The following is a 25,463-nucleotide window of genomic DNA, read 5'->3' as shown; positions in this document are numbered from 1 at the left end:
TCAGGAGGCCCTGAGGGTCCAGGCGGTTCCTCGAGGAGCGTCTCCATCTCCATCAAGACTGCGTGATGCCTGGCCTCCTGAGCCGCCAGGACGTTCCGCAGGTTATGCTGGAAGGCGGATGCCATGCTCGGCAGGCCGAATGGCATGCGAACATAGCTGTGAGGTGGGCCCTCGCAACGTCCCACGCGTGAAGGCCAGAAGAGCTCCTGAGATGCGGCCCTGTTGAGCCCTGCGATGTCGATGCAGACGTGCAGTCCGCCATCCTCGCCTGTATGGGGAGCAGCGCCAGGTGGGCGGCGGTCGCCGCGCATGGCTGTTGCATCCTGCAGCTCCTGAGTGACCTTGGTGATGAACTCCTTAGCGCCGGGCGCTCCTCGCCCGGTGTCCTCCTGAGGGAAACGTGCCGTGAAGCACGCCTCCAAGTGGTGCCCGAGCGCCTCCCTTGTGATATTGGCTAGGTCCGAGGCCCTCCAAAAGAGAGCCCCGAGCCTGCCCGAGGATGGCGTCGGGCGCGCCTTCCTATGCGAGGGAGGGAGGCGCCCCAGGCGCGGGCGCCGATCCTGATGTTGCGCCGCCAGAGGCGCCGCTCCCCTGAGGCCCTGTGCGGAGCAGCTGCTTCTTCTTCTTGGGGACGGCCTCAGGAGGGTACTGCGCTGCATTGTTGTCGGGGTCTTCGATTGATGCAGCTTGGAAGGCGCGCTCAAGGGAGCACACCGCATCTATTTCTTCGCAGGGGACGGTGATGATCCCGTCGTTTCCTGGCATCTTGAGGATGTTGTAGCCGTGGTGGGTCACCGCCATGAACTTGGCCAGGGCCGGATACCCGAGGATGGCATTGTACGGCAGACAGATGTGGGCAACATCGAAGTCGATGAGCTCGGAGCGGTAGTTGTCGCGCTGTTCGAAGGTGATAGGGAGGCGGACCTGCCCTATCGGCGTGGTGGAGCCGTCGGTCACTCCTGAGAAGGGCTTGGTAGGCTGAAGCTGATCGTATGGCGCTTGGAGGCTGTCGAACATCTCGACCGACAGGACGTTAAGCCCTGCGCTGCCGTCGATGAGGGTCTTGGTGACTTGCACGTTGCTGATGACGGGGGAGCAGAGCATCGGGAGGGCACCAGCGGTGGCCGCGCACTTGAGCTGGTCCGCCGAGCTGAAAGTGATGGCGCACTTGGACCACCTGAGCGGGTGCGTGGCCTTGAGCCTGGGAAGGGTTGTGTTCATCTCGCGAGCAAACTGCTTGAAGATGCGCTGAGAGGCTGGGGCTTGAGATCCGCCCAAGATGCAGGTGATGGCACGCGGTTCCTGGAAGCCCCCAGCCCCCTCGTCCTGATGGTGGTCGTCATTCCTTCTTGGCGGTGGCGGCAGTGGAGGAAGTCCAGCATTGCCCTGAGGGCGGTCCTCGTGAGGCTGGTCCCTCCATGCGCCCTCACGAGGCTGTTCCTGCCAGCGGTCCTTGCGAGGCCGGTCGCGCCACTCCTGGCGAGGGCCGCGATCGTCCTAGCATCCTCCGTCACGTCCTCCTCCTTGGCCGTAGCCCGGTCGTTGCGCTCGGGGCGTCGACCGAGGCATCCATCTCGAATGGCCTTGAGCTCTTGACAGTCGTTGGTGTTGTGGCTGTGTACGTTGTGGAAGGCGCAAAATGGTTGGCTGCTCTTGGACGACTCAGGGTGATCTCGGCCGCGCTTCGTATCTGGCTCCTCCGCGAGCACGACTACTCCCTTACGTTTCACGTCCTTGGCCTTGGCTTTCTTCTCCTCCAAGTCGGTAGCAGGGAGCTCGAGGAGGGAAAGGCGCCCCTCCTCAGCTCTTGCGCACTTGGTCGCCGGGTTGAACAGCTCCAAAGCCGTGCATAGCTCCTCGTGGATGGCGAGCTCCTCCTTCTTCTTGACGTCACGGACGCCATCCAAAAATGCTTAAATGATGGCCTCGTCTGTCACCTTGGGGATCTTGAGGCGAAAGTTGTTGAAGCGCTGGATGTATTTCTGCAGGGTCTCTCATGGCTGCTGCTTGATGCGGCACAGGTCACCCGTGGTCGGAGGGCGGTCGTGAGTGCCCTGGAAGTTGGTGACGAAGGGGTCGCACATCTTGCCCCAGGAGGAGATTGAGCCCGGTGGCAGGTTCAGGAGCCACGAGCGAGCGCCATCCTTGAGAGCCATGGGGAACCAGTTCGCCATGACTTTTTTGTCGCCGTTGGCCACCTCGATGCTCAACTCATAGAGCTGCAAGAACTCCGCCGGGTCGGGGGTGTCATTGTAGCGAGGAGGCAGGTCTGGCTTGAACTTGCCCGGCCAGGCGACACTACGCAGCTCAGGAGTGAAGGCGCGGCAGCATGCGGTGGCCACCGGGACCCTTTGCTGATGCGGAGCCTGCCCTTGATGCCCGCGCACCGCCGCCATAGGTGGTACGCGGTCTTGTCGCAGTGGCGCTGGAGCGCGGGCGCATTCTCTTGTGACCGGGGAACTTCTTGGCAGCTTCCTTCTTCTCGCGCGGGCGCCCGACGTGGTGGGTCGCGCCGGGGGGCCGCGCGCCTTGGTGCCAGGATCCCGTGAGCGACGTCGCCCGCAGCTGGTAGAGGGCGAGGCAGCGAGAGGGACGACGCGGGGGAGCCCCCTGCGGCGCTGACAAGATCGGCGATGCAGTCGAGCCAGTCCTCATAGAGGTCGTCGACTAGACGGTAGCGCAGGAGCTCGCGTGCCATGAGCAGCGCGGCCTGCGCGTCCGTAGGAGCGCAACGAGCGTGAGACGACGAGCCACCTGGTGTTAGCGATGGAGTGGTGGTGCGGCCGTCCCGCCGCACCGAGGGGTGCAGCGAGGACGCTAGCTGCTCGTTTCCCACCAGTCCGGTGGCGGTGTTGGCGGCGAGCGACGGAGAACGACGGGGAGGCCCGCCGACCGGAGCGGTCTGAGCAATGCGGGCGGCGAGGGCGGCCCGGCGCTCAGCGCGGGCTCGACGAGCGTCCACTGAAAGTGCTTATATCGACTAGAGGGGAGGGTGAATAGGCGATTTTTATGAATTCTTCACTGAGGAATTTGCGGGTGAGGAAATTCCTTAGTGAAGAACTACTTGCAGCGGAATAAGTACTCAAAAGTAAACATAACAGAACACAAGCATGGTCATCATGATGAAATGAAGACAAGCACAGAGTACAGAAAGCGTAAGCACAGGATAACACAGGATGAAGACAAACAGACTGAAGAAATTGAACTGAGGAAATTGAGAAAGTCTTCAAACAGATATGAACAAGCACACAACATAGTTATGAGGAAATGAAAGAGTTGAGGAAATAGAACCAGTAGGCTTGGTGAAGACAATGATTTGGCAGACCAGTTCCAACTGCTGTCTCAGTTGTACATCTAGTTGGAGTGGCTAGGTATTTAAACCTGAGGACACACAGTCCCGGACACACAGTCCTCACCGTATTCTCCTTGAGCTAAGGTCACACAGACCTCGCCCAATCACTCGTGGTAAGTCTTCAGGTGACTTCCAAACCTTCACAAACTCGGTCACTCGGCGATCCACAATTCCTCTTGGATGCTCTAGACCATGACGCCTAACCGTCTGGAAGAAGCACAATCTTCAAAGGTAACAAGCGTCGGATCCACGCAGGATCAATCTCTTCAGTGATGCTCAATCACTTTGGGTTTGTAGGTGTTTGGGTTTGGGTTTTCCTCACTTGATGATTTTCGCTCAAAGTCCTCGGAGGATGGGATGCTCTCAAATGACAAGTGTCAGTTTCTCTTGGAGCAGCCCGACATGATAAGACATAAATGCCCTTCAATGATATGACCGTTAGGTGGATAAGATATTTTGGGACAGCTGGCGCGTAGCACAGCAACGGTCGGAAATTTGAGTATCAAATTCCTCAGGGCTATCATGTTCCTCACTGTTTAGGCAATCCGCACTGGCGAATTCCTAACTCCTCAGTCAGAACAAATTCCTCAGAGACCAGAAGAACTTCATCTCTGTCACTGAAGAATATGACTGAACTGTATGAGATTTCCAATGGCTTCACTCGAAGGGATTGAGCATCACATGGAAATTTTTCCTTAGTGTTTCCTCAACCCCCTTTAACAGTACGGTGTTTCCTATGACTCAAGAAAGAGAAAATGAAACTATGAAAACAAAAGTCTTCACGCTTCATGTTCCTCAAATGAATACCAAGTCTTCAAGGTCACACCAATTTCTTCACTTTCAAAGTCTTCAGAAATCCAAAGTCTTCAGTCGAAGAACTTCATTTTTAGGGGTCGACTTTCTCTGTAAATATCAAACTCCTCATAGACTTATAGACCTGTGTACACTTATAAACACATTAGCCCCTTAACCTATAAGTCTTCAATACACCAAAATCACTAAGGGGCACTAGATGCACTTACAATCTCCCCCTTTTTGGTGGTTGATGACAATATAGGTTAAGTTTTCAACGGGGATAATCATATGAAGTGTAAATACTGATATTGAGGAATTTGATTGCAAGATATAGAAGAACTCCCCCTGAAGATGTGCATAGTGAGGAATTTGCTTTTGAAGCAATGCACACTTGAAGAGTTGAATCATGGAGATCTCCCCCTATATCTTGTAATTCATACATGCATTTGACAGAGTATATGAAGAATTTGAAATGCATGATGAAATATGGTGACTGATGTAATTCAGCATGCGTGCAATAACATTTAACGAGGAATAAGCATGCAGAAGAAACAACAAAAGTATCAGGCCACCATAGAGTTTAAGTTTACAACTCGATCCAGCAAAGTCATCAGAAGAACGAGAGTTGTAACTTAAGAAAAAAAATGCCCATATAAGATAGACCCGCTTGAAGGCTAACTCAAATTTCTCCCCCTTTGTCATCGAATGACCAAAAGGATCGAAAATGAGGACTGACGCCCCTGAAGAATATCAAGTTGATGAAGGAGCGCCAGTGTTGTTGGGGTCGTTTGTTGATGTAGGGCCTGCCGTAGTGTTGTCCAAGTCTTGATGCTCGTCGGTGTCGCGCGATGAAGAATAGGAGCTGGCCACCAAGGAAGGAACCTTGACCTTCTTGTATTTCTTTGGTGGAGGTGCAGACCAGTCAAAGTCCTTGAGACCCATGTTCTTCAGATCTTCTTCACCATATACATGTGACAGAATAGCCCAGGTGCGATCAAAGACTTCATGGAGGTAGTAATGATTTTTCTTCACTGCATTATGTGTAGCAGTCATGTGGTGAAGAATTGAACCAAACTGACGCTTAACCCATTTGTGGTTTCGATCCACCTTCTGGTGAAGACTTAGCAGAAGCTCACGGTTAGTCATCACACGAGGAGCAGTGGCTTGAGGATTTGGCTTGGACGCATGGGCAGCAGAATCATGAGTGGCAGAGTCATCATTGGTGGAATAAGATGCAGCTTTGCAAAACTGACCATCCAATGGACGAATGCCTTCATCAATGGCAGCAGGAGCCTTGCCCTTTTCATCAGCTGAGGAATAGGTCCGCTTGAGGACTTCAATCGGGGGCAAGTAGCTGAGGTGATTCTGAAAATCAGCCTTATAGTTGAGTGAAGACCTTGTCCTGAGGAATCTCATAATCCAAGGTGCATAAGGCTTCAGCTCAAACGGAGAAAGTGCAACATTTGCCAGAGTCCTCATGAAGAAATCATGATAATTGACAGGAATACCAGGAATGATGTTGAATACCAGATTCTTCATGATGCCAACAATTTCCTCATCAAATGAGTCGCGGCCTTTGATTGGACTCATAGTCTTCGTCAAAATGCGATAGACTGTCCTTGGTACATACTGCAATTCCTTCACGAGGAATTTTGTCCTTGAGGCTTGACCAGGTTTCAATGGCTTCATCAGCACTTGCATATAATGAGCAGTGAGCTCAGGCTCTTGGTACAGGCAACGAGCTCCTTCAGGTGGAGGACTGATGGGCAGTGCATGAAGTAATTCAGAGGCCGGTGCCTTATAGTGAGTGTTTTTGGTCATCCAGTCCAAAACCCAGGAGTTCACATCGTCAGCATCTCCTGTGATGTGCAATGTTGCATAGAATTGAAGAATGAGTTCTTCATTCCAATCAACTATGTGTATGCAAAAGTTGAGGAGGCCTGTGTCATGAAGCACACTGAGGACAAGTGTGAAGCATGGCAGTGATTCCATGTCCACATGAGGAATATGCTCGTGGTCGAAGACTTTGTCCTTATTGAAGAGCACTAAGGAATAGAAGTTGGCCTGGCTGGCGGTCCAGAAGCGCTTCCTTCTAAGACGAGCAGAATCATAAGGATTGTAGTCAGTGAAGAACACGTGCTCGCCGAAGAAATCATCAGCCTTGAATTTCTGCTCCTTTGAGAATGGATCCTTTGGTTTGGGCTGAGGAGTGTCAGTCAGTTGCATTATCACCTCAGGAATCGCAATCTCAGGTTCTTCAGGCCGAGGAATTTCAGCTTCTTCTCCTGTGATAGCCTGGGTCTTCAATTCTTCATTTACATTTTCTTCAGCACTAGTGGCTGGAATTTCTTCATGGACAGACGGTGTGGCATGTGGTTCATCAGATCCCATTTGTACTGTAGGTACTGGGGACTGAGGAATTTGTTGCAATGGTGTGAAGAGTGGAGAGTTGGGGTGCTGACTTTCCCAAAAGTCATCATTTAGCACAGGTGTGGTACAGCCAATGTCCACATCTTCATCTTCCATTTCTTCAACGCCGGCCTCTTCAGCAGTAAACTGAGGCATAGGTGAGGAAATAACTAGAGTTGAAGGGATTTCATCCACTTCAATTTCTTCATCCAACTGCTCTGACGAAGCAGCAGAAGGATTTTCTTCATCGGATTCGCTAGGAATCACATATTCTTCATCATAAGGAACAATGTCCTTTGATGGCATGGTTGAGATAGGAACAACATCAGTGGAGTTTGCAAATGAGCTGGTCAGAGACTTCATCTTCTTCAGAGCTGAAGAATCTGAAGAAGCTGATGCCTTCCTTTTCTTCACTGCTGCACGCTCTGCAGCCTTAGTCTTCTCACATCTGAAGCAGATGGAAGGATTGGAGTTGGGGTAGGCGCAGGAGGAGCAGAGGAATGTGGTTGATTTTCTTCAGGCACAACTGATGCAGTTGCCCTGACCACTTCATTTTCTTCAGGCGCACCACTAGTGGATGCCCTGGCAATTTCATCAGCGGCTGGAATGCAGTCATCAGCCCTGGAACTCACATTTTCTTCAGCAGCCTGAATGTCATCAGCGGTGCTGGCATGTTCTTCAGTTGGCTGAGCAGATGCTCCAGCCTGAGGAATTTCTTGTTGCGATGGAGCTGCAACATTTGGAGTGAACTTTTCTGTTAGCTTCACAAAACGGACTTTGGCTCCAAGCCAGTCAGCGCGGTATACGTCAAATTCATCACTGAGTTTCTTGATCTTAGATTGAATGTTGACAAGTTCTTCAGTTGTCATAGAGACAACGTGTTTCTTCAGAAAACGCTCCTTCTTGTACTGCGCTTTCTTGATCTGCCTGGCCTTTTCAAATTTCTATTTCTCTTCTTGGATGAAGGCAGTCAGCATATGACTTAGGCAGGAGTCAATTTGAAATCAGGCATAGGAGTGTTTGGGTCCTTGTGCCAGAGATCAATGTAGTCGAGGATCAACTTTGGATCCAAAAGCAGAGGCACATTTGTGCCCTTGGCTCTAGCGCCCCTGACTTGCCTATCTCTGATGATTTCAGCAAGTTCCTCATCATCAGCTTCGTCTTCATCAGACGACACTTGGAAGGCGACCTGCTTCTTGTGAGGACTTGGGCGAGAACCTCGTCCAGCAGTGGCCTTTGTCTTCAGCAGAGAGGGTCCCGTTGAAGAATTTGGTGTAGCTGAGGAACTAGCAGAAGCTCCTAAGGCAATAGAGATGCCTGTAGTCCTTTGGCACGTGGCAAGATGCACAGGTGCTGAGGACTTGGTTGGAGCAGCTGAGGACTTTGGAGGAGGAGCTGAGGACTTTGGAGGAGCAGGAGCAGCGTGAGGAATTGGCCGTGAGGGCTTTGAGGATTCTGGCCGTGAGGGCATAGCTGAGGAACTTGGCCTTGAGGACATTGACGGCGAAGCACTTGGCTTGTGTGCAGGCTTCTTTAACATGGCCTTCTTAGGCTTGACAGAGGCCTCAGCGGCAGCAGCAGCAGCAGAGTCTTCGTTGAATTTCCTCACTGCTTCTCTGGCTTGTCTAGCCAACTTGGCCTGGCGCTTGGCCCATTCATCAGGATAATCCTCACCACGCTTGAGGCTGGTGGGATCAGGTATTTGGCCAGGTGCCAATGGAGGTCTTGGGCATGGAGGATTGAGTGCGAATTTCTTCATGTATTTGGGAGTAACATATCTGTACTCCCTCCACACTCTTGCCCATCTCCTCCCTATCCTCTGTATGCGCACCTTGCGCTAATTTTTGTCCTCTTTTTCAAACTTGGTCTCATCAGGAGTGCAGTAATCTTTGTATATGTCATCAGGGATTTCAAAGGCAGTATTGATTTCAGGCCTCTTTCCTCCTTTTTGTGGCTTCTTACCATCAGCCATTTTCTTCAGTTGAGGAATTTGAACAATTGAATTCTCTGAAGAAGTATGCAACTTTTCTTTGAGGAACGCTGCAAATGAGTTAAGTTGATGAGAACCTAGTGATTCAGCAGCGGGCATGAGTACCTGTGAACAGAGTATATAGTTGCGAGGAATTTGGAGAGGTCATATGCGTTCTCAGAAGGTTTTGTAAAAAGAACAAGTTTGAGGAATTTGACCAGATGAGTCTTGAAGAATTTCACTAAGCGTTCTTTGTCTTAGGTTCCAGAGTTGTATAGATCGAAGATCCACACAATTGAGGAATCTTGAAGAGAAATTATTGCTTAGAGAAACGAATCAAGAATAGATGACATGTGAGGTGTTTAGTGTGTGAGGAATTGAAGAACAACACCTTTGAAGATTTTGTAGTAATCATATGAATCAAAGAGGGCAGTAAAAGTAACTTTTAATTACCCTGGACGAAGAACACGACGAACTATGAGGTAGAGATGAGAAGTTCGTCTGTGCAGATCTTCCACGCCCTAACTCGGCGGAGGAAGACAGCTACGGCGGCGGGGGAGGGAAGAAATCCGCGGCCGACGCGAGTACGGCGGCGACGAGGTCGAGGCAGTGAAGCTCTTCCTCACCGGCGACGATGAAGTAGTGGCGGCGCTAGGGTTTGAGAAGCTCGAGCTGGAGAGAGGTCGAGTGGAGTAAAGGAAGTGAGGAAGGGGAGGGGGGTATTTATAGCCACGATGAAAAACTGTTCGCCCGAAGAATTTGGACGAACGTGCCCCTGACCTTTCTCATTCGCTTGACATGTGTCACCCACGTACTGAGAAGTGGAGATCGTGTGCGATTGTGGGTGAATAGATAAGTATTTAGTGGGATGCGGAACGGTTTGAGCGGCAAAGCCGAAAATTTGGATAAGATAAGTTTTAATGTTCCGTTCGCAAATTCTTCAGCTGACAAGGACACAGTGAAGATTTTGAACGAGTTTCAAATAGAAAGCACATGAAGAATTTGTGAATAGAATGGGTTGAGTTTAGCATAGAGGGGAAGGGTCCGATCATATTCACTTAGCAGAAAAACCAACTTGAAGAAATAGCAATAAGTGAATGCTGTAGAGCACATAAACTCATATATATATATATATATATATATATATATATATATATATATATATATATATATATATATATATAGCCAATGAAGAAAAATGACGGAAACAGTGAAGACAATGCAAAGTTGAAGAAAATGATCAACTGGGGAATTTCAAAACTGAGGAAAAACTCAAATTGAAGATTTTCAACTTTGGTGGTGGCGTGACTCACCGTATAAGAATGATGATTTTAGACACCACGTACAATTGTCGTAGGGTTCTGAGATTCAAATTCTTCGTTAATTTCTTCACACTTAAATTGTTATTCTTCATTGATTGAAGAAAAATGTTTCTTCATGTGTTGCACATCTAAGTCATCAATTCTGCATAAGTGTTAGGATGAGTGTCCTTTTCAAAGAACATTCGAAGATTCTAAGATATTTAGCTCACACCGCAACTTGCTAAATCTCTTCTCATCCAAGGGCTTTGTCAAGATATCGGCTAGCTGTTCTTCAGTCTTCACATGCTCAATAGAAATGTCGCCCTTCAACACATGATCGCGAAGAAAATGATGACGAATCTGAATGTGCTTTGTCTTCGAGTGCTGAACTGGGTTGTGAGCAATCTTGATGGCACTCTCATTGTCATAGAAGAGCGGCACATTCTTCACGTTGACGCCGTAGTCCTTGAGAGTTTGCTTCATCCACAACAATTGAGCACATCAAGAACCAGCAGCAATGTACTCAGCTTCAGCAGTAGACAGTGATACGCAGTTCTATTTCTTCGAGGACCAACAGACCAAAGATCGTCTGAGGAAATGACATGTACCAGATGTTGACTTGCGGTCCACACGATCACCAGCATAGTCAGAGTCAGAATATCCAATGAGATCAAAAGCCGAGCCCTTGGGGTACCATAATCCAAGTGTTGGTGTGTGAGCTAGATATCGAAGAATATGCTTCACAGCCTTATGGTGTGATTCCTTCGGTGTAGCTTGAAATCGGGCACACATGCAAACACTAAGCATAATATCTAGCCTAGATGCACATAAATACAATAGAGAACCAATCATGGAGCGGTATACCTTTTGATCGAAGTCAATACCATTTTCATCGGTGCACAGATGGCCATTTGTGGGCATAGGAATTTTGACGCCTTTGCAATCTTGCATGCCGAATTTCCTCAGTACATCCTTGAGGTATTTCTCCTGAGCTATGAATATGCCATTTTGCTGTTGACGAATTTGAAGACCTAAGAAGAATTTCAATTCTCCCATCATAGACATTTGATATTCTTCACTCATCATATAGGCAAATTCCTCACTATGGCGTTGGTCAGTACAGCCAAAGATAATATCATCAACATATATTTGGCACACAAACAGTTCACCATCATAAGATTTAGTGAAAAGAGTAGGGTCGAGTGAACCAGGTTTGAAGCCTTTCTTCATGAGGAATTCCTTCAAGGTATCATACCACGCCCGAGGGGCCTGCTTGAGGCCATAGAGGGCCTTATTGAGTCTGAAGACTTTGTCAGGATGCTTTGGATCTTCAAAACCTGGGGGTTGAGCAACATATACTTCTTCCTCAAGCTTACCATTGAGGAATGCACTTTTCACATCCATTTGATATAGAGTGATATCATGATGGTTAGCATAAGCAAGTAATATACGAATAGCCTCAAGTCTAGCAACAGGTGCAAAAGTTTCATCAAAATCAATTCCTTCAACCGGTGTGTAGCCTCGAGCTACAAGCCGTGCCTTATTCCTCACCACAAGGCCATTTTCATCTTGCTTGTTGCGGTAGATCCACTTTGTGCCAATGATATTGTGCTTGCGAGGATCAGGACGTTTGACCAGTTCCCAGACGTTGTTGAGCTCGAACTGATGTATTCTTCTTACATGGCCTGAATCCACTCAGGCTCCAAAAATGCTTCATCTACCTTAGTGGGCTCTGTAATAGAGACAAAAGCATAGTGCCCACAAAAGTTAGATAAATGTGAAGCTCTTGAGCATGTGAGAGGACCTGGTGCTTCAACGTCATCGATGATCTTTTCAACTTGCACTTATTTTGCAACGCGAGGATGAGCTGGTTGTCGTCGAGGAATTTGATCAGCATTTTCTTCAGCACCATTTTCTTCAGTATTTTCTTCAGGTGCATTAGCTTGACGTTCTTCACGTTTTGGAATGAATTCTTCAGCAGATTCTTCGGTAGGAATGACATCCTCAGTAGCCTTGAACTAGATAGACTCCTCAGGTGCTAGTTCATCTATCACAGAAGGTAGGTGCTCTCTTTGCGAGCCATTAGTTTCATCAAACCGCACATGTACAGTTTCAACAACCTTGTGAAGAACGTTGTTGAAGACTCTGTAGGTGTGCGAGTCCTTTCTGTAACCAAGCATAAAACCTTCATGTGCTTTTGGTGCAAATTTAGAGTTGTGATGAGGATCTCTAATCCAGCATTTAGCACCGAAGAGTTTGAAATAACTCACATTGGGTTTCTTGTCAGTGAGGAGTTCATAGGCAGTCTTCTTGAAGAATTTGTGAAGATATACTCTGTTGATGATGTGGCACGCAGTATCAATTGCATCAATCCAGAAACGACGAGGCGTTTTGTATTCATCAAGCATAGTGCGAGCCATCTCAGCAAGAGTCCTGTTCTTGCGCTCCACGACGCCATTCTGTTGAGGAGTATAAGGAGCAGATAACTCATGAGTAATACCAAGTTCATCAAGATAGTCATCGAGACCAGAATTCTTGAACTCAGTTCCATTGTCACTTCTGATGTGCTTGATCTTCACACCAAAGTTGGTTGAAGCCCTCGAATAAAATCGTTTGAAGACTTCCTGCACTTCATGATTGTAAGTAACAATGTGTACCCATGTGTATCGAGAGTAATCATCAACAATAACAAAGCCATATTGAGATGCATCATTTGAGACTGCAGAATAATGGTTAGGACCGAAGAGATCCATGTGAAGCAATTCAAATGGTCGAGTGGTGGTCATGATAGTCTTTGCTGGATGCTTAGCCTTTGTCATCTTTCCAGCTTCACAGGCTCCGCATAAGTGATCCTTGAGGAATTTGACATTCTCAATGCCAATGACATGCTTCTTCTTTGCAAGCGTGTGCAAATTCCTCATGCCTGAATGACCAAGTCGTCGATGCCATAGCCAGCCTTCTGAAGCTTTTGCAAGTAGGCACACGGCTGGTTGCGGTCCTGTAGAGAAATCAACAATATACAAGTCTCCTCTCCTAAAGCCTTCGAAGACTTTGGAATTGTCAGCTTCCATAACGACAACACAATGATACTTGCCAAAGACAACAACCATATCAAGATCACAAAGCATTGAGACAGACATGAGGTTGTATCCTAAGGACTCGACAAGCATGACTTTGTCCATGTGTCGATCCTTTGTGATCGCAACCTTACCTAGACCCAATACCTGACTTTTGCCTTTGTCAGCGAAGATGATATGCTTCAGATGCGATGGAGATAAGGGAGCATCCATCAATAGATTCTTGTCACCAGTCATGTGATTTGTACATCCACTATCGAGGACTCACTCAGTGGCTTTGGGTTGATCATCCTGCAAATGAATTAGTGCAGCTTACGAACTTCATATACTTCATCAGTGAAGAATATGACATCACAATTCATCGGATCAATTTCATCAAGCAACAGAATAGATAAAGCAGTAGGAGGACGTGAGAAATGAGCGTTCACTTCTTCATGGTTAGCCTGCGTCCTTTCAGGCAATTTTCAGGTCTCTAGCAAATCCTTCAGACGTTCACGCACGTCTGGAGACCTGACCCTGCAGAAGAGATTAGTTCTTTTTCTTCACCACCCACATTTGAAGGGGTGGCAAAGATTTCATCACTCTGCGAGCTCCATATGAGAAAGGTGGCATAGAAGCCAATCCATTTCGTTTCACATAAGAGGAGTTAGGATAAGCATATGAATAAGCAGAGAAATTCTTCGAGGACTTATGAACATAATGGTTTGAAGAATAATGCACATATTCATAGCCCTTAGCTCTTCCCTGCGAAACAGAGTTGTTAGCACGATGATATTCACATGAGGACTTTGATCCTTTTGAGGAATTTGATCCACGTGAGGAATTTGGTCCGTATGAGGACTTGGATCCATATGAAGAATTTGGTCCATATGAAGAATTTGATCCGGGGTTCCTATTCTTCACAGGTGGTGTCATGAGGATATTCACCTGAAGACTTTCAAGGCACCTTTTGGGAACCCAGATTTTCTTCATAGGGGAACCGTTCCTGGAGTTAGTGCCAACATATCTAGCAAATACTTCACCATTCTGATTTTTGAACAGTTTATAGTTGGAGTCAAATGACTCATCAGTAGAATGAGAAGATTCACATGTAAAGCCAGATAAATTGGATGGATCAACTGGAGGTCCCTTTGCAGCAACCCATGAGGTTTTGGGGTACTGCTCAGGCTTCCAATATGTACCATCAGCATTGAGTTTCCTCTCAAAGGCAATACCCTCTTTCCTAGGGTTCATGTTGAGGATGTGCTTTTTAAGCACATCACAAAAGAATCTGATGCCCTTTGAGGCTTTTGTACATGCCTGTCATGTACAATTCCTTCAGCCCTGCATCATCAGTGATACTAGCAATGTCCTCAGATGAGGAATTAGTGATAGCAGAGGCAGGTGAAGAATTTGTAACATTAGAAGCATTTGAACATTCAGGTGAAGAATTAGCAGATTCATGTTCAATGCATTTCAAACATGGAGGAACAAATTCTTCCTGAGAGGCGCTGATTTGTTGAGCAAGTAATGAATCGCGCTCCTTCTGAAGATCTTCATAACTCACTCTTAGCTTCTCAAGATCTTGCTTTCTTTGAAGAAATTCATAAGAAAGCTTCTCATGATCAGATAAGAGAGTGTTATGATGACCTTGAAGGTTGTCAAACCTAGTCTGAAGTCTTTGGAGATTTTCAGTCAAGGTTTTAGTGCGATCCATTTCTTCCCAACATATCATCACTTTTGTCTAGCATGTTTTGAACCTTTTTCAAAAGCCCTTTGTTGTTTCACAGCAATCTTAGCAAGTTTAGAATAGCTAGGCTTGAGATTTTCATCAGATTCATTCTCACTTGATTCAGAGGAGGTATATTTGAGTACCTTGGCACCCTTTGCCATGAAGCAATAGGTGGGAGCGTAGTCATCATTGCCTTCATTAGCCTTGTTGGTGAGGTCATTTTCTTCAGTGTTGAAGATAGACTTGCTAACGAATGCAGTAGCGAGGGCTAGGCTCACCACACCGGATTCGGACTCCTCAGATGCCTCCTCTTCCTCATTTTCTTCAGATTCAGCCTCAGAGTCCATTTCCTTGCCAATGAATGCTCGAGCCTTCTTGGAGCTGCTGTTCTTGTGAGATGAAGACTTTGAGGATTTTGATGATGAAGATTTTGAGGATTTCTTCTTTTTCTTCGCATCATCAGAACTATAATCCTTGTATTTCTTCTTCTTTGATTCCTTTTCCCACTGAGGACAATCTTGAATGTAGTGTCAAGGTTTCTTGCATTTGTGACAAAGCCTTTTCTTGTAGTCACTGGATGAGGAATCATTGCTCCTTGAGGGTCTTCCAAAGCGGCCACGTCTTGAGAACTTCTAGAATTTCTTCATGAGCAGTGCTAATTCATGGCTCAGTTCTTCAGGATCACCAAGGCTGCTGCCAGAGTCTTCATCTTCAGACTCAGAAACTGCCTTGGCCTTCAGTGCACGTGATCTGCCATAGCTCGAACCATAGAGATCTCTCTTTTCAGCAAGCTGGAACTCATGAGTATTCAGCCTCTCGAGGATATCAGTGGGATCAAGTGACTTGTAATCAGCACGTTCTTGTATCATCAATGCCAGAGTATCAAATGAGGAGTCAAGCGATCTCAGCAATTTCTTCACCACCTCATGGTCGGTGATGTCAGTGGCACCAAGCGCTTGAAGCTCATTTGAGATGTCAGTGAGGCGATCGAAGGTTTGTTGAACATTTTCATCGTCGAGTCTTTTGAAGCGGTTGAAGAGATTGCGAAGAACATCAACTCGAGAGTCACGCTGTGTTGAGACTCCTTCATTGACTTTGGACAGCCTATCCCAGATAAGCTTAGCAGTTTCCAAAGCACTCACTCTTCCATACTGTCCTTTGCTCAGATGGCCACATATGATATTCTTCGCTTGAGAATCGAGTTGCTTGAATCTCTTCACATCAGTAGCGTTCAGAGAAGGTGTGACTGAGGGAACACCATTTTCCACAACATACCAGAGATCGTTATCAATTGCCTCAAGATGCATTCGCATCTTATTCTTCCAGTAGGGGTAGTCCGTCCCATCGAAGGTAGGACACCCAGTAGAGACCATGATCTGCGGTCGACATAACTAAAACTCCACGCGGTTAAACCAAAATCACACAGAACAAGGGAGTACCTTGCTCTGATACCAATTGAAAGTGCGTTATATCGACTAGAGGGGGGTGAATAGGCGATTTTTATGAATTCTTCACTGAGGAATTTGCGGGTGAGGAAATTCCTTAGTGAAGAACTACTTGCAGCGGAATAAGTACTCAAAAGTAAACATAACAGAACACAAGCATGGTCATCATGATGAAATGAAGACAAGCACAGAGTACAGAAAGCGTAAGCACATGATAACACAGGATGAAGACAAACAGACTGAAGAAATTGAACTGAGGAAATTGAGAAAGTCTTTAGTCAAAGTCTTCAAACAGATATGAACAAGCACACAACACAGTTATGAGGAAATGAAAGAGTTGAGGAAATAGAACCAGTAGGCTTGATGAAGACAATGATTTGGTAGACCAGTTCCAACTGTTGTCTCAGTTGTACATCTGGTTGGAGCGGCTAGGTATTTAAACCTGAGGACACACAGTCCTCACCGTATTCTCCTTGAGCTAAGGTCACACAGACGTCGCCCAATCACTCGTGGTAAGTCTTCAGGTGACTTCTGAACCTTCACAAACTCGGTCACTCGGCGATCCACAATTCCTCTTGACTGCTCTAGACCATGACGCCTAACCGTCTGGAAGAAGCACAGTCTTCAAAGGTAACAAGCGTCGGATCCACGCAGGATCAATCTCTTCAGTGATGCTCAATCACTTTGGGTTTGTAGGTGTTTGGGTTTGGGTTTTCCTCACTTGATGATTTTCGCTCAAAGTCCTCGGAGGATGGGATGCTCTCAAATGACAAGTGTCAGTTTCTCTCGGAGCAGCCCGACATGATAAGACATAAATGCCCTTCAATGATATGACCGTTAGGTGGATAAGATATTTTGGGACAGCTGGCGCGTAGCACAACAATGGTCGTAAATTTGAGTATCAAATTCCTCAGGGCTATCATGTTCCTCACTGTGTAGGCAATCCGCACTGGCGAATTCCTAACTCCCCAGTCAGAACAAATTCCTCAGAGACCAGAAGAACTTCGTCTTTGTCACTGAAGAATATGACTGAACTGTATGATATTTCCAATGGCTTCACTCGAAGGGATTGGTAGGTGTAGGATTTTGAGTTGAGCATCACATGGAAATTTTTCCATAGTGTTTCCTCGACCCCCTTTAACAGTACAGTGTTTCCTATGACTCAAGAAAGAGAAAATGAAACTACAAAAACAAAAGTCTTCACGCTTCATGTTCCTCAAATGAATACCAAGTCTTCAAGGTCACACCAATTTCTTCACTTTCAAAGTCTTCAGAAAGTCTTCGGAAATCCAAAGTCTTTAGTCGAAGAACTTCATTTTTAGGGGTCGACTTTCTCTGTAAATATCAAACTCCTCATAGACTTATAGACCTGTGTACACTTATAAACACATTACTCCCTTAACCTATAAGTCTTCAATACACCAAAATCACTAAGGGGCACTAGATGCACTTACATCCACCATGGATGCGGCGAAGCGATGGGGCGCGGATCGGCAGAAGGAAAGCTTCGACGCAGCCCTACCTGGCGCGCCAAATGTCAGATTTTGGGTTCCGGCAAAACCCTTGAGGTTCGAACACTGGGGTGCGCACGAAGATCTCTCTCTCCCTAGATCGCTCTCGCTACAATCGCAAGGCCTAGCTCGATGAACCCAAAGAACGAGAGACATGAGAGTTTATACTGGTTTGGGCCACTGATGTGGTGTAATACCCTACTCCAGTGTGGTGTGGTGGATTGCCTCTTTGGGCTGAGGATGAACAGTTACAAGGGAAGAACAGCCTCCTGAGGAGAGGTGTTCTTGTGCTTGGTGAGCTTGTGTGGTAGAGGGTGATCTGAATGATCCGTCCCCCTCTATGGTGGTGGCTAGTCCTATTTATAGAGGCCCTGGTCCTCTCCCCAAATATTGAGCGGGAAGGGAGCCAACAACGGCCAAATTCGAAGGGAGACAACTAGTACAAGTTATCCTGACTAAAGGTGGTCTTCGCCTGCCAAAGGCTGTGGTGGTGACGCCGTGTTGGGATCCACGGTGACCTCCGTCCTGCTGGTCTTGGTCTCGTTGCACCGATATGGAAACCTTTGCCTGATGCCTCGGGACATCTCGATTGCGCTTGCCCCTTTAGCACCAAAGAGGAAATGAGTAATCTGCGCGCGCTGGCGCCCGCCTGGTGCCCGCCTGGCTCCAGTCGTCATGGCTTGCGTCACAGAAACCTCGCGAGGTGTCCCTTGCCTTGGTCGCTCCGCTCCTCGCGAGCCGGCCTGGTGAGGCCGCCCCTGAGGAGGTCTTGCGTTGTCCGCCTCGCGAGGGTCTGAGTGTTTGCTGGTGAAGATGGGTCGTACAGGGCCGCTGGTGGAGCCACGCTGTGGGCCGCAGGCAGGCAAGTCTGGGGACCCCCGTTCCCAGGGCGCCGATAGTATAGTACTACGACTACCACTCGTTTCTTCACCTTATATACGTACAATATATAAGGCCAACATCATATAGCCAGCAGTTTAGTTGTCAAAGAATTTCAGGGGGCTTAGTTTTGTCAAAGAATTTCAGGGTGCTTAGTTTTATTTGAGGGGTGTGTTGTGCTGGACACCATTATTGTGACTCAAATCTCTTTTGCCATGTTATAATGACATAAATACCGATGGACCAACATGCCAGCTCTCTCTCTATCTCACTACAGTAAAATAAAGTGTGGGGCCTACTTGATCCCAACAACGTTCTTATTTTCCTGTAAAATTGTTCCCTTGGTTACTCCTGATAAGCTGGGCCACACTTATCATTGTGAGAATCGGCTTATTTTTGTCATGTAACATGGTCAACGGTTTTGACGTGAAAATCACAATGTCTAATCGATTTTTGAGCAAACATCTAACTTAACGATGGCATTACTGCTGAGGTCGGTTTCAAGAGAGGCGAGGGCCTTTGTGATTTGACGGCTCATTACTGCTGGAAGGCGGGGCCTTGTGATTTGACTGCTCGTATAAATGTGCCAACGACCTGAGGAGGACCAAAGAACCGTGCGGTATACTCAAGTTTTCCACTGGAAGTACGACGGAGGAGCACGAAACATGGCAGCCCAGTGCCATATCCTCTACTCTCTACTCTTATTATATATTGCTAGCAAGAGGCATTGTTCTATTGGCGATAAAGAATGATCTAATTTGCTAGTCATCTCATTTTTAGCATTGTTCTATTCATGCCTCGCAGAGAAGGTGACACGTGCGGCGAAACACCCAAAGCAAAAGAAGAAAAACAAGAGCAAAAGAAGAAGGAAGATTATCACCCCCAAAAAGAAGGAAGACACACACACAAGTCTGGGGCACTGCTCTCACTACATGAAGGGTTGCTAGCCGCGGAGTCATAACTGCTTCTTCATCGCCTCCACGACCTCCATCTCCTTGCGTGTCTCCTCCGCCATCTTCTTCATTATGTCCATGACGCGGGATTTCTCGACGCGGGCCTTCATCATCTATTCCACGGCCGCATTACGTACCTTGACAGCAGCCGGGTGCTCGATGCGGAGCTTCGCCAACTCCTCCTTCTGTTCCATGACGAGGGCCTGCAGCATCTTCATCGAGGAACTACTATTATCATGCAGCTTCTTCCAGCCGACGTTCTCCTCCTTCAGCAGGTCGAGCTCGTGGCAGAGCTTCACCTTGTCCTCCTGAAGTTGCAGGATTTCGCCGGTCGCCTTCTTCTCCGAGGCAATGCTCTTCTTCAGCAGCATCACCAAGCCGGCGGTCAACTCCCCCTACTCATTGAGCTCAGCGGGCCTGTCGTCGAGGCTCTCCTTCAGCAGCTCCACCAAGCCGTGGATGAACTCCTTCTGCTTATTGAGGTGCTTATTGAGCTGATCGGGCATGCCGTCGAGGGATAACGACTCCAGCGCCGTCAGCTCGGCATGTTCGCCTCCGCGGCTAGGGCGCTCCTGGGAGCCATCGCCTGCCCGTGAGAGATCTTTCGAGGTCTCTGCGTGGCGGCGAGCCCTCTTTTTTTTCTGCAGCCTTGGCTACCGCTCCCTTGTTACGAGTAGTCCGGATAGTTCTCGACCTAGAGCGCTGCACACCGGCCATGGCAAGGACGGACGAAGAAGGAGGACTTATGAGGAGGAAGGTAGAGTAATTTTCGGTTAGGTAGTTCCCCTTTTTATAACCTAAGTACTAGCACTAGTACTAAAACCTGCATAGTGGGAACACGTTCAGGTTTGGTACGTACTGGTACTCACCAGGCTTGCACTTAATTGTAGCACTAGTACTTTGGAATGTGATGGGAACAAGGTAAAGATTAATTGATGGTTTTGGTTTCGAGGCCCGAAACGGCTCCCGATGACTTTAGTGGAACATAAATTTCAAGTACTCCCGATGAGTTTGGTAGAACATAAATTTTTTAACATAAAAAATATATCATTAAAAAATAGAATATTTGGAGTTTGTAATGATATGTTTTTCGTAATGTATGCCTCTTATTAAGTTGGTCAAATTAACGACCTAGGTACACGTGCAAGACTTGTAAACTGAGATAGAGGGAGTACTACACTGCTCAAATGCGGTCGCACAAGTCAGTGATGTAACTGGTCGTACATGTCAGACCAAGCTGATGCGTGTCCCTTCGGTGAGACACGGGTCCGACCGACCGTCTGTTGGTGCGACCGACCGTAAAGTACTTACGTGATGGAGACTTCCGGTTGTGGCTTTGGTTGATTGTCACGACCAAGCATTTTAAAACTAGTGAAAAATCAATTACCATCTTTTTCCAAACGACCAAGTATTTTTTACAGGAAAACAATACATATAGATGGAGTGATTGTCAAGGTTGCAAACAGACATAGCGTTGCAAGTTCACAGCAGCAGCAACCAACTAGGTCACTGCATCGCTGGCGGGGAAGGAGGGCAGCTCACCTCGCCTACGATGCATGCCTAGCGGCGCCGCCGCAACTGGTCCTGGGATTTGGCTTCTCCTACCTCCCATTTGAACAGTTCCACCGGCTGCTCATGCCATTGTGCAGGCATGCGCGTTCTTTCCTCCGCTGTCGACTCCGTGAATATGATCTCTGCCATTAGCCCTAGCTCGAAATCAATGCGACGCTGCCAGATGCTGACATCCCTCACCATCTCTCCCCTGAGATCGACTTGCGCCTCCGCCTTGTGCTGCGCCAGGCGCAGCTCCTTGGAACTTCTCTCCAATCGATGCGACGCTTCCTCGATCCGATTTGCCCTTGCTGCCCACCACCTGAAATGCAGCCCTAGCATGTCCTCCGGCGCCACTGATCTGTGATTCGAGAGCAATGGATCCCCTCTAAAACACATTTGGGTTTCGCTCAAAGGCGACAGTGTCGCGGGCCGCAGCGAGAGGGCAGCCCGCGAGATCCTGGGATCAAAGGGATTATCCATGGCGGGATCCGGTGGGCGAGGCGGGGAGGCGAGCCTTAGGCGTTGGGAGAGCCCTACGAGGCTAAGATAAAGATAGTACTACTCCACTCCGTCCATATTTAAATACAAAGGCCACCAACAGTAGCCCTGGCAAAAATTGATCATGCTGCCTGCGTCCTGGTTTATTGGCCCCCTTTTTTTGTGCCACTTTTTATGACATTCATAAATATTATGTTACTTACAAATATGGTCAAAAATTGGCACAAAATACGAAGGATACCAATGGAAGTACTGGCACCCCATGATTTAACTACTCGCATGCGCGCAGTGGAGTAGTAATGTCTTTCTTCCACCCTCACGTCCACTCAATTTGCATGCGCTGTATTAATTGACCATCAATGAAATGAAGGACTTTACACGCGTCAAATTATCACATGGGGTGGATCTTCGTACAAAAATGCATCGCCCCGTGTACCCGCGTGTGCGTGCGAGGGAATGAGTGCATGCGCGGCGTGTGTGCACATCTTCGCTTCGTGCATGTACCGCCAGAGTGGCTCAGAAAGGACGAGTACATTCTTCTGGAAGCAGCAGCACGTCACTGTGATCAATCCACACAAGGAGGTCGCGACAACGCCTCCACATGTGCCACATAGCTTCATGAACTATAAGAGAGACACTGTGTAGCGTGCCATTGGAATTCTAATTTACGTGTTTGCACATACTTGAAGTACTAGTAAGGTACACATGCATTGCACATATCAGATTTGGCATCCAAATTATGAATAAATACCACACTATAGCATGTAAGATCTGAGTCATATATGCCTGATGTAGACCTTCGTTTAATTTTTATAGTTCATCTCATTCAAAATAAATTAGTTTTTATAAAAAAGCTAGGGCCTCTTTGATTCATAGGATTTCCAAAACGCGGGAATAGGAAAAATATGGGATTAGAGTGGAATGTCGTCTTGAATCCTACAGGATTGTACGAGTGTTTGATTGTGCATAGAAAAAACGCAGTATTCTTTCAAAGTGGTTTGACTGGATGGGATGTTTCCTATGAAATCTAGTGTAAATGAATCCTATGGAAAAATTTCTATGGTTTAAACCTACGAATCAAACAACAAAGATAGGAAAAATTCCTAAGGATTAGAATCCTCCAAAATTCCTTTGAGAGTCCTTCGAATCAAAGAAGCCCTTAATCTATTTTATGATTCATGGAATTGTGCGTTGTAAAGCATAAAGTAGAAACAAATAATGGCAATTCAACTAGAAAAAAAGTTTGGGCAGTTATGATAAAGATTCTAGAACAAAGGAGAAGCACTTGTGTTTTGAGGTTTGTGCATTATGCTTAAGTTCAACCATGGAGTCTGCTAGATTGTACATGTGGCAAAATCCGGTGGGGGGCTAGAAGATGGTGCGAGGGGCCAAGTGGAGGGAGACTATGAAGGAGTGCACAAGTGCGAGATCGATATTTGAAGAGAGGGGGCGAGAACGTGTGCTGTTGCGCGCAGTGGCGGAGCCATGAAAAATAAATGAGCTAGGGGGCCAAGCATTGCTAATCCTTTACGAGGAGGGCCAATTCATCAACTTAAACCATTTTACCAGCAATTTTCTAATGATCACATTCATATTAGCCTCGATATATAGTGATGTTAGGGGGGGGGGGCAGGGCCCTTGCTGCCCCCTGTCTTCTCCACTGTGCGCGCGTCTGAGAGATGAAGCGGAGGCATGGATGATGAGAGGGGGACGTTGGATATATAATTAATGTGGGTGTATTAGCTATGTAATCCTATATAGAGAGGTACAGATTGATCGATGTGGACATGGGAAAGAGAGTGAGACCTCACTAGATATATAGATTGATCGGTTTGTGTGGAAAATTGTGAAAGACCTAGCTATATATACACACACATAGAGGAACATCGATCGTTGCACATGCACATGAGATATAAAGATGCCCGATATGATGGGGAGGGGGTGTGTGTGCATGCATGGGAGACCAACCTAAAGAAAAAGATTGCATGTGTGCGATGGATAATGCCGACTGGTACTGTGTGTGCATGCATGCACGAGAGAAAGTTAATGGTACAATTATAAAGGGAAGATGACTGTGTGGGTGTAAAAGACTAGGTGACGTCATAATCAATGTAAAGTAGAATTCAAATATTTGAATAAGAGATCATGATGTTTGAAACCCATGCATGCATGAATATAACCGAGATATGCGTGGTGTGGTTTAGAAACGAGCATGTTGTACTGTATACACATTGAACAAGGTCAGACTGGTTTGTATTTGAGATATCGATGGCAGACATCATTTGGCCATATTGCATCCGTGCATGGACACACTATTCTAATTGGAGATGATGGGTGGCTTTCGCATCACATATCTATATCTATACCTCTCTCTCTATATATATTATATTATATATTTTTTATATAGTGTGCGGATAACTTTAACTTTGAAAGATGGTCGTTGGATGAGGCCAATCCGATGGTGCAGAGATGGCAAATTTGAGCACAACTAGCTGTTGGATATCATCTAGATTCCACCAGATTTTGCCACATGTACAATCTAGAAGACTCCATGGTTGAACTTAAGCATAATGCACAAACCTCAAAACACAAGCACTTCTTCTTTGTTCTAAAAATCTTTCGTATCAGAATTGCCCAAATGTTTTTCTACATGATTTTCCATTATTTGTTTTCACTTTATGCCTTACAACGCACAATTCCACGAATCTTAAAATAGATTAGCTTTCTTATAAAAACTAGATGATTTTGATTGAAATGAACTATAAGAATTAAACGAACATCTACATCATGCATATATGACTCAAAGCTTACATGCTATAATGTGCTATTTATTCATAATTTGGTTGCCAAATCTCATGCGTGCAATACACGTGTACCTTACTAGTCTAAATGGTGTTTGTGTGTGTGTTGTGCTTGTTAAACACATTGTACGTAGTATATCATACATGGTTTAGATTCTGAACATCTAGCTAGAGCATACATGTACTATGATTTGAATTCAACATAAAATCTATACATATATTTGAATTTGAGATCGTATGTACATGTAGTTCATATTTATATAGGAATATACTTCTCCTATATTCATGTCATGTGTTGTGAACATAATATTTAGATGGTTGTATAACTAACCCGAGTACAATCCCATTCAAATAGGGAAAATGTACTCAAATTTAGTCCATATGCTAGACAACACACATTCTTTTTTTATTGTTGAGGGAAGTGCAAATTGTTTTGGTACTGTACACGTTATGTTTGTTGTCCTGATTTTTTTGTTGTATTTGAATGCATTTCTAGTAATATAGTAAAACGGGACATAGCTCTCTCTAGGGATGAGGTGCGAATTGTCTTTTTTCGGGTACACGTTAAGCTTGTTCTCCCGAAATTTCAAGCCGTGCCTTGTTATGCCGAAATTTCAAGCTAGCGTCTCTGTCTATCGTGCTGTGAAACTCCCGCCTCTTCAACCCGCGCCTTGTTACCCCGAAATATTTAAGATATATCTTTGTCTCGTTGTGCTCCGACAACTCCCTCCATCTCAACCCACGCCTTGCTATTCCAAAATTACAACGCGCGCAAACTCCCACCTCCTGTGAAATCCAGACACGTGAAATGCCTGTGATACCCCTGAACCAAAAGAACCGCCTAGCTCAAATCGGTGGGGCTAATTTCGTAACTTACCCGACATTTCGGACAAGCGCATACTAAGCCATGGTTCCCACTCCCATCCCATCCGCCCACCCATTCGTACACCAAGGCCGCGAAAACCCGCGAAGCCCCACACCCTCCTCCGTCCGCCACCCAGCCGGAGCCTCTTCCCCGACGACGTCATCCACAGCAACACCTCGACGTCCCTCATCCACCGTACCGGATGAGGATCCATCGTCGATCTCGTCATCCCGCCGGTTCAGCCACCCCGTCCTCCACCTCCAAGGAGCTGCCCCGACATTCCCCTCGTCTTTCACGCCACCTCCATTCCCACACCGCCGCCTTCACCTGCACCATCAAGAGC

This window comes from Aegilops tauschii, chromosome 1 (genome assembly GCF_002575655.3).
Source record: "Aegilops tauschii subsp. strangulata cultivar AL8/78 chromosome 1, Aet v6.0, whole genome shotgun sequence".
Lineage (NCBI taxonomy): Eukaryota > Viridiplantae > Streptophyta > Magnoliopsida > Poales > Poaceae > Aegilops > Aegilops tauschii.
The sequence above is the reverse complement of the archived record's forward strand: the minus strand, read 5'-3'. Positions refer to the sequence as shown.